The sequence below is a fragment of the Blastomyces gilchristii genome, assembly GCF_000003855.2.
Source record: "Blastomyces gilchristii SLH14081 genomic scaffold supercont1.2, whole genome shotgun sequence".
In the NCBI taxonomy this organism is placed as follows: Eukaryota; Fungi; Ascomycota; class Eurotiomycetes; order Onygenales; family Ajellomycetaceae; genus Blastomyces; species Blastomyces gilchristii.
In genome coordinates this window covers 3,637,393-3,647,187 of record NW_003101681.1, presented here as the reverse complement: position 1 = coordinate 3,647,187, position 9,795 = coordinate 3,637,393, and positions in this window count along the sequence as shown.

Here is a 9,795-nt window from a genome sequence, read left to right as displayed (position 1 = left end):
GCTAGTGAGCTCAGTGCTTGATAATCACAACACAATTAATATATCTTACACACTGACTACTAGACTGACCGTGTGACTGTGTCTGAGACCAGAATCAGAATATTTGATAGTCTCATTATCAATTTAACTGATCTCATTACATGGTTTTAAGATCAGATAGTAGTCTCATACTGTCTCAGTGAGACTTACTCTCTACTCTTATCACATTTTTCAAATGAGATCATGATTTCAACTTCTCAATTTAAATTCTTTTTATTGCTTTAAATGACTTTAAATCTCATTTAAGTGTTATCACAAAGTGTTACTTTTAAAAAAATTAAAAATAGTCTAAAAAAAACCTTAAAATGTCTAAAAATAATAACTTTATGCTAAGAATAAGACCAAATGAGATTAAATGAGACTACTTTCTTGTTTTTTCTAAGTCATGGTCTCATTTTAAGATCTGATAAATAGTCACTTTTCATGTTTTTTTAATGATCAGTCCCAGCGGGATTCACGCCAAGAAATGTATGAGACCAGATCAAATGAGATTAAACGTGAAATTCATGATTCTGGCTGTTATTCTACTGACTACAGACATTCTCATCTGTAATAATTATTTCTATATTAATCTGTCACTGATCTCTGCATCTCTGCAGAAAGAGTTTCTCTCTGTATAGATATCAGTCAAGAATACCTCTCTTTCATTCACTACTACAGTCACAGACTGCAAAGTTAGATAGTTTTAAAAGAAAGTTAGTAAGAAGTCATCTGCAATCTTAAAAAGATATGCCAGATCTTGAAAAAATATTACAACTTTTAACCTCATTACTATAAAGGTATTCAGTGCTATTTAATTTCAGTTCTATTACATGTTCAAGATCTGTGTCATACACTGAGACTCTGAGAGTGTTACAGAGACTAAAGTTCCGTAAATATATAAGAAGTCAATTACATCTCTGTCAAAAGATACTTGAATAGCTGCTATAAAGAAAGAGGTTAACTCTGTGACTGAGTACACAATTTTCAAGATTGTGACTCAGTCAACTGTCAAAATCTGAATTCTTGACAGTCACTGAGTTTATCATGTTAAAACTGACGCGAACAGTAGTATATCATTCTATAAGATAAGATGAATTGTTCAGAATTTTCATTAATAAAAGAGTGTTGATTTCAATGATATCTACATCTCTGTTATCTCTATCTCTGTTATGTGTGCTATACTTGCAGTGACAGCAGTGAAAAGTGAAAATGTTTATCAAGTTAATTTCATCACAGCGTTTCTGAATGCAGGTCTGCCATCTAATAAGCAGCTCTATATGAAGTATTTGACTGAATTTGATAATAGTACTGATTATATATACCTGCTTCTGCAGTCTCTCTACAGTCTCAAACAGGCCTTCTACTTGTGATTCAATCTACTTACAAGTCATCTCAAGAATATCAGCTTTAAATCCTCTTATCATGATGAGAATCTCTAGTTTAAAAGAGATTCTCAGATATTTCTCAGTCTTTATATTAATAATGTTAAGTTAATAGATCTTAAAGCAGATATCATTGAACAGATATTTTATTAAATTATCAGCTAATTTGCAGTAAAAGATCTCAGATCTATAAATCACTTCTGCAGTATAAAGATTAAGAAGAATGACAGTGATATCAAGCTCTCATAAGTTATCTACATTAAATCAATATTGAAGAAATTCAGAATGACAGATTTTCAGAGTGTAAGAACTCTTATGAACTCTGTCATTGATCTGCTCTTCAAGTCTGCATCTTTTAATAAGTTCAAATATCAGTAAGTTATTAAATTACTTCAATATCTTGTTATATACACTTATTCTGATATATTCTTTACAACTGTTAAGCTTATCTATTAATTAAGTAAGTCTATATAAGCATGCTGAACTGTAGTTAAACAGCTCTTTTACTTCATCTGTGACACAACTGATCACTATATTCATTATATCACTAAAGTGAAAGAGCTTAACTTTGAAGTCCTTACAGATTCTGATTGAGCAGGTGATATCAGTGTAGACTAGCCGCCGGGATCATGAATTTCACATTTGATCTCATTTGATCTGGTCTCATACATTTCTTGGTGTGAATCCCGCTGGGACTAGTCATTAAAAAAACATGCAAAGTGACTATATATCAGATCTTAAAATAAAACCATGACTTGAAAAAAAGAAGAAAGTGGTCTCATTTGGTTCTATTTAGTCTCATTCTTGGCATAAAATTACTATTTTTAAACATTTTAAGGTTTTTTTTAGACTGTTTTTAATTTTTTAAAAAGTAACGCTTTTTAGTAACACTCAAATGAGATTTAAAGTCATTTAAAGCAATAAAAATAATTTAAATTGAGAAGTGAAAATCATGGTCTCATTTAAAAAATATGATAAGAGTAGACAGTAAGTCTCACTGGAACAGTATGAGACTACTATCTAATGCTAAAACCGTGTAATAGGATCAGTTGAATTGGTAATGAGACTATTAAAAAATCTGGTTCTGGTCTCCCACACGGTGACACGGTCAGTCTATATCAGTGAATGTAAATCTATATCAGATCTTCTCGTCTGTCTTACTGATAAACTAGTCATGTGAAAATTCATCAAGTAGATGATTGTGATGCTGATCATCATAGAAGCAGAGTATATATCTATCTCTGAGAATCTCAAAACTGAAATCTGGCGGCACAGACTACTTATGAAGCTTGAATTTCTATTTTCTGATTTTACAGTTTCTCTATACATTGATAATAGTAAAGTAATTACTGTAGTGAATAGTGAAAAGATCATCTGCAATATATACTACATTAATATCAAATATTATCACATTCACACTACTGCAGCTGCAGGCATTGTTAAAATTATACAGATAAATATCACTGACATGACTGTGAATATTTTAATAAAAGCTCTAACAGCTGAACTTCATGAAGACACTCTGATTAATATAGAAATCTGAACATCTATAGTCAGAAAATCTCTGAAGATGTTCTGACAGATACAGAGTCTTATCAGCTCACTACTGCTATAGTAGCTTATTCATTTATTCATTTTACTATTTTCTTCATTCTTATTCTTCAACTCTTGTTAGTTCTCTGTGAAATCTTTGATAGAAGACACTTTCATTTTTGTACATAATATTCTTTCTCTAGTTATAGAATCACTCTGCTGAGTTGCAAATGTCTACTTGACAGAGCAGTAATTAAGAGAGGTGTCAGATTTCCTCTCTACAGACTGATCACTTCTGTATAAGCAAGGTGTTCACTGATCACTTGATAAATGCCTACACATATAAAAGGCCGCATAATAGATAGATCTTGATAATATAACTAACTACTATATAATATCATCTTTACTACATTTACTATTAAATTCTTCATCAATTCTACTATTGACTTCATTGAATTCATCTTCAATTCAAAGCAGTTTAATACTGTAATTTGATAAATAAGTAGATTTATTCTTTAATGAATACTTTAATGCATTTTCTCAGTATTTAAATAATTAATACAGTCATCTGATAACATTTTAACATATAAAATTAAAGTGTGTGAGTTTGAAATCTGCAGAGAATACACTAAACTTTAAACTTAAATATGTTAGATTTTTAATAAATACAGAAGTGTATAAAATTACTATAATAAATTACTCTGTAGTTTTAAGCTCAGAAGTTATTATTATATATATTTAATTATCACTTATTTATATTTTCTCTATTTTTATTATTTTGACATGATTTTAACATCTGTATTTTCTTCTGTATAATTAACTCTTAGCCTGTATTTAACATTATATAAAAACTCGTAATAAGCTCTACTTGTATATAAATATAATAAAACAATAATAATAATAATGACAATTTTAACTGATTAATAATCTGAAGATTTAATAAAGCTTCTGATTTATTACATATTAAATTCATTTTTTCAAAAAAAGAATTTGAATTAAATTATCTCTGAATGTTCTTAAGAGAATAGTTACTTAATATAAATATTAATAAAAATATATTTCAAATTATAAAAGATGAATTAAAAAGTTTATTATATTAAAAAAATTACAGCTGCAGTAACTGAATAATTATTACAGTTATCTGATAGTAGACTGACTAGCAGAATTATGAATTTTATATTTAATCTCATTTAATCTGATCTTATACATGTCTTGATATGAATTCTACTGAAACTAGTTATTAAAAGAACATATAAAGTGACTATTAATCAGATCTTAATGTAAGAGGCCTACACTGAATAGATCAGTATAATACATAGGTCTTATAATACAAAAGTGAAAAATGTTAGAGAAGGAAAAAAGAGAAAGTACAGAAATTAATGATCAGAGTGAATATTTATATACATACATAGTGAAGCTTCAGAGCAGAAGAATAGAAATTTCATATACACAGTGAAGCTTCAGAGTGAAAGAATAGAAATTCTGTGGATTTTTTAACTGAGTATTAATGACTGAGAATCAGAGCTTTCAGCGGAATCTATGAAGTGTAATGAAATAGTCTATATAATTGATCAGATGCAGTTTGTCACATTAGTTCTCTCATTTCAGAAGTGATATAGAGTTGCAGGTGTGTAGTTCTTATCAGTTAAACGCTCCTGTCTTGAATATCATGAAGCTCAGAGTTCAGATCAGATGATTATAGCTGACTCATTTCATAAGATATTGTTAATCATAACTGCAGAGTCTCTTATCAAAAATATCTTCAATCTCTTATTCAAGTTCATTATCTTCTTCTATGATCTCTGGCGGCTGCTAGTTGAAAGTCAGTTGAAAAGAGAACAGATCAGTGACAGTGTGACAGAGCAAGCTCATATGAAACATATCATAAATTTCTGATAATATGTTAAGACAGTAGTTATAACTGTCAAGAACTTCTATTACTCTGTACTTAATATAATAATGATTCAGTGTATGAGATGAGTGTGTGATCTGTATATTCTTAATATTCAATCACATCAGATCTTCTATCTTATATTACTCAGTAGAATTTTAGTGAATATTAATTCAATCTTCTTAACCTTGTTTAGTGCTTGTCATGAAAGCTTCTACTCAGTTACAGATGTCTTAAAGATTCATTACTATATTATTAATGATCTGAATTGAACTGCAGAGATTCAGTGTGAACTGTATAATCTCTAGAAAATCTAACACTTGCATGTGATATCTGTGTGTAAGGAAGAACAGGCTTACATCTGTTGAAATGATATCTTGATCATTGAGAGTGGCCTGTGTATATAGAAGAAGATTATATTAATCAGTTTATAAATAATTACAGAACTTATACAGATACTTCTTTACAGTCTAAATTATTCATTCTGATACATCATCAGTCTCAAAGTGATAGATAGTTGACAAATAGCATATAATCTTGAGAACTTGACAGATTCTTGTTAAGAGAGTACTCATGAATTGATGACTCTGATCTGATACTATAGATCTCAGTAATTCATGCATCTGATAGAACAGGCTCTGTAGAATAACTTCAGTGACTTATTTAATATTCATCTTATTACAAGATTTCAATATTATATCTTTGCTTAATCAGTTCACAATGATCAGAATGTTTCTATAATTCTTACTCTCAGAGTGATTAACAGTGAAGTTAATTACTATATCTCATCAGATTCTGTCAGAGATATTAAGTAATTTCAGTAGATCTTTTCTACAGTTCTTTCATAAGATGATGAAAGAATAACAGTTGCAGTTGTAGACAAAATATCTCATGCTGTTTAATATCTCAGATCAGTAGAACTCTTGAGCAATTATTTGATATAATTGCTTATAATCTGAGTGATCAGTCATATATAAATCATGCATCTCTTGCATTATCTAAGTGTATAAGAGTTCAGAGTGAGAAACTCAACACTGTTCACAGAATTGCATAGTGTTATTATCATCAATTAAGTATTTTAATATGTCAGTTCTTAAATGTAGTTCTGAGAGAAATCAGAGTACTTCTTGAAATACTGCTTCAGTGAGTGCTTGAAGAAGTTCATCAGTTTGAGCTGTTATATAGCATGATTTATTCAGTGTAGATTTGAGAGAAGTTGAGATATCAGTGTTAATGTCAGTGACAGTTCAGAGAGAGAGTGTTCTAATCAGAGAAGTATGTATAGTGTCATAAGTTGCTTTATCTTGATTAACTAATATATTCAGATCTAAGAGCTGATATTCTTAATTCATTCAATGAGTGTCTGTTACATTGAAAGGTATATCTTACTCTTATTATAAGAGAGTATCTGTCATCAAGTTCTGACTGCTGAGGTGATAGTGTATAGTAAAATGAAAAGAACTTAAAAGCTCAGATTATCTCATCTGACATTCAGTAAGCTTACAGATGCTTATGAAATGCTTGAGATTCTTATAATCTGTGATTATCTCAAATTTAAAGACACTTCAAAGTTCAGAATCTCATTCTTCTAGACAGTGTATAATTGTAAGAAGTTTATTATTATAGATCTCATAATTGCATTCAGATCTGACTATATTAAGAAGATCAGAATTACAGATCTAAAGAGACTAGAGAAGATAGAAAAGCTTTATAAAATACTTAAACTGAGTATTATAAAGAAATTAACTGAAGAGTCACTTAATCTTCTATAAGAGAAGAGAGAAGAGCATCTAAATATTAGCAGAATCAACAACCGCTTCATCACGAACTCGCTCGATTTTTCGAATAAGAACCCGCCGATAGATCCATTGAAAAGCCCTCGATTGTACAAGCATTGTGACCCTATCGCCAACTGCATACCCCGTGTGGTGGTGGAGCTATTCAGCCAAACATGAACCAGATGTTGTTTGAAACTCCTGTGTGAGATTATCCCCTGTTCACCTCTATCACACCAGAACCCTGGGCCAAAGTGCCATACAAATTGTAAGGTGAAGAGACCTAGTCATTTGCATCAATCTTCTTGATTTTGAAAGATCTCTGATCTGTAATTGTGAAGATATCTGAGAAGCAACTTCTGTGAAAACCCTGTCTATCTTTGATGTTTCAAAACATCAACATCAAGTCGCACCCACATATCACTCTTTTCAATCTGGCTCATCTCTGACAGAAAGATATAAAAAGATACCTCAGTAATATTATTAAGCACATAATCAATGAACACATTTAAAGTGCAACCTTCATTTCTGTCATTGATTGTATCAAGACATCAACATCAAGTCTCACTTGTGTATGACTTTATTTCACCTTGTCTATCTCCGGCAGAAAGATACAAAAAGATACCTTGTCAACAGTATTCAATACATAATTATTAGACACAATAACTATAAAATCAGTATATTTCAAGATCTGACTGAGCTTTTGATCTCTGCACAGTGAGATATATTAAATCTAGTTTTAATATCTTAATATTCAATAGATTCTACAAGAAACTGAGAATAGCAACACTAGATTTCTATTGAATTTGAGAATTAACTCTATATTGAAATACTCATTGACAAAGTCTTCTATTTTAAGATATAAATAATCAGTTTCTCTACATCTCACTGATAATATTTATATTATTGTGATTCGGAAGAATGTATAATCACCGGATAATAACGCGGCCGCTTCTGAACTTGCTTACAAATGTAAAGAGGCCATAGCGGCCATCAATTAATTTAGTGTACAGTATATAAGAAGCCGGTGTACATCTGTAATCATACACTGACTCAAGCAATCTCTGAATCACATCTGATAGCATGTCTAAAAACTGATGAGAAGTGCAGACTTCTTCAGAGTGTGATAATTCCATCTACAAAGTAATTCATAGTTAACATGTCAGTGTGGTTCTAGAATGTCTTAAAAGATAGTGTATGAAGAGTGATAAGTAAAGAAGCATCTGATTGATACTGCTTTGCTTGTTGAGGAAAAACTTCACACTCAGGTGAATGTTATGTATATGAATAAATGAGATATGAGAAAGAAATGAAAGCAGTGAATCAGATTCAAAGAAGATCACTCTTCACTCAGAGAGATAAAAGAAGAGTGATTATCACTGAAGTTATATAATAATAACAGAAATCATATAATGATATAGTGATATAATAATATAGCAATATAATGATATAGCAATATAATGATAGACATCATACAATCAATGAGAAATCACTGAAATGAATATCTTCTCTAGTTAATACAAATAACACTCTTCTCTACTACCTGAAATGAAAGATATGCAGAATCTCTCAGAGGATTTACTTGAAGTAGTAAGAAAAACAGCTGAAATCACTGAACTGGAATCAAAGCTCTGTATGTGTATGAGAATTCTAAATGAGATCAAGGCCTTGTGTACACAGTGACAGACTGAGGCAGCAGTCAAACAATAATTGATACTCACTGCGGATTAAGTATCTACTATGAAGAGCTTCACTGATGCAATTATTATCATCAATAAGAATAGAGAAAATCAGGTCTTAGATCTGTAGTAAGAGATCAAATATTTATACAGATAGATAACTACACTGAATCTGAAGATCTTATCATAATTGTTCATAATCTCTTCAGAAGTGTATATATTACCAGAGACTGCTGTGTAGAATAAGAATCTGAGTATGAAATATATCAAGTCAGAAGATCTGTCAGAGTTATTAAGCTTTAATAATGACTGAAAAAATAATGCTGTAATCAGCTGACTAAGTCAGATGCAATTATATTATCAGATTGAATGCAAACTTACAGACAGATAGTTAATGAAATTTTAACAAGTCTTAAAATCTGCTACATTTCTACATAAAAAAGTAAAGTCATTATAAATGACTGATGAAAAGATGAATCTCACAGACTTAGAATAATATTCATTCTCATGAATATGAACTGAGTTTTTCAAATGAATCTTATATAACTTTGAGAAAGTAAATATATGAGATAAGTGTTATAAATGCTTCACTGAGTGTAGATAAGTGAGTGATCTTACATCATACTTTACATACTTCAGTTTACACTATCTTGTGTTGAATGAAGAGCTTTTAACATCTTTTTATTTACAGATCTTTATTCATGATCTTATATCTGAGTTGAGAGTGAAATGAAAATACTTAATCTTATAATCAGACACAGTGAAAGAAGTATACAATATTCTCATTGTATAGAAACAAGTCAGTCAATTATAACAGAAAATACTGTAATTGAGTATATCTTAGCAGAGAATAAATAATCAGACTTCTATAACACAAGTCACACACTCAGATACAATGAATCTAGATTTAAATGTTATTATTAAAGCACTGAATTCTCTGAAAAAGAAATTCTCTGAGTGAGAATTTTGATATTATAAGCATTGAGCTTGCTTCAACTGCAGACATCAAAATCATGATATAAAAGATTACACACAGTGTACACAGTCAAGAGAAGCAAGAGAGTCAAAAAACTAGCAGAATCAGTGAGCTTGAAGACACTCACTGATGTTCTATGAAAAGTTTTCAAAGTAAAAGAGATGTCTGTATTACATGACTCTCTGAATTCTGTGAATATCAAGAGAAAGCAGAATTCTGAATGAGATGAAGATGAGAATAATGAAGCAGATACTTATCTCAATTTCTTAGAGCCTGAAATGTTAATGTATAAAGAGCACTTGAATAAGAATTGAGAGATGGCTGTAAAAGTATTAGCAGATACAGAAGCTTTTATATAATATATTAATAATTATATGATCTGAAGACTGAAAGAGGTCTGCTGAGTAAAGAATTCCTGATATATAAGATTATCTGATAATTAATATTTAATATCACTAGTAAGAGTAAGAGTTCTCTTGCACTTTGAAGAATCATCTTGCTATATTTGAGTGTGAGAGCTGCAGAATGTGAAATACAA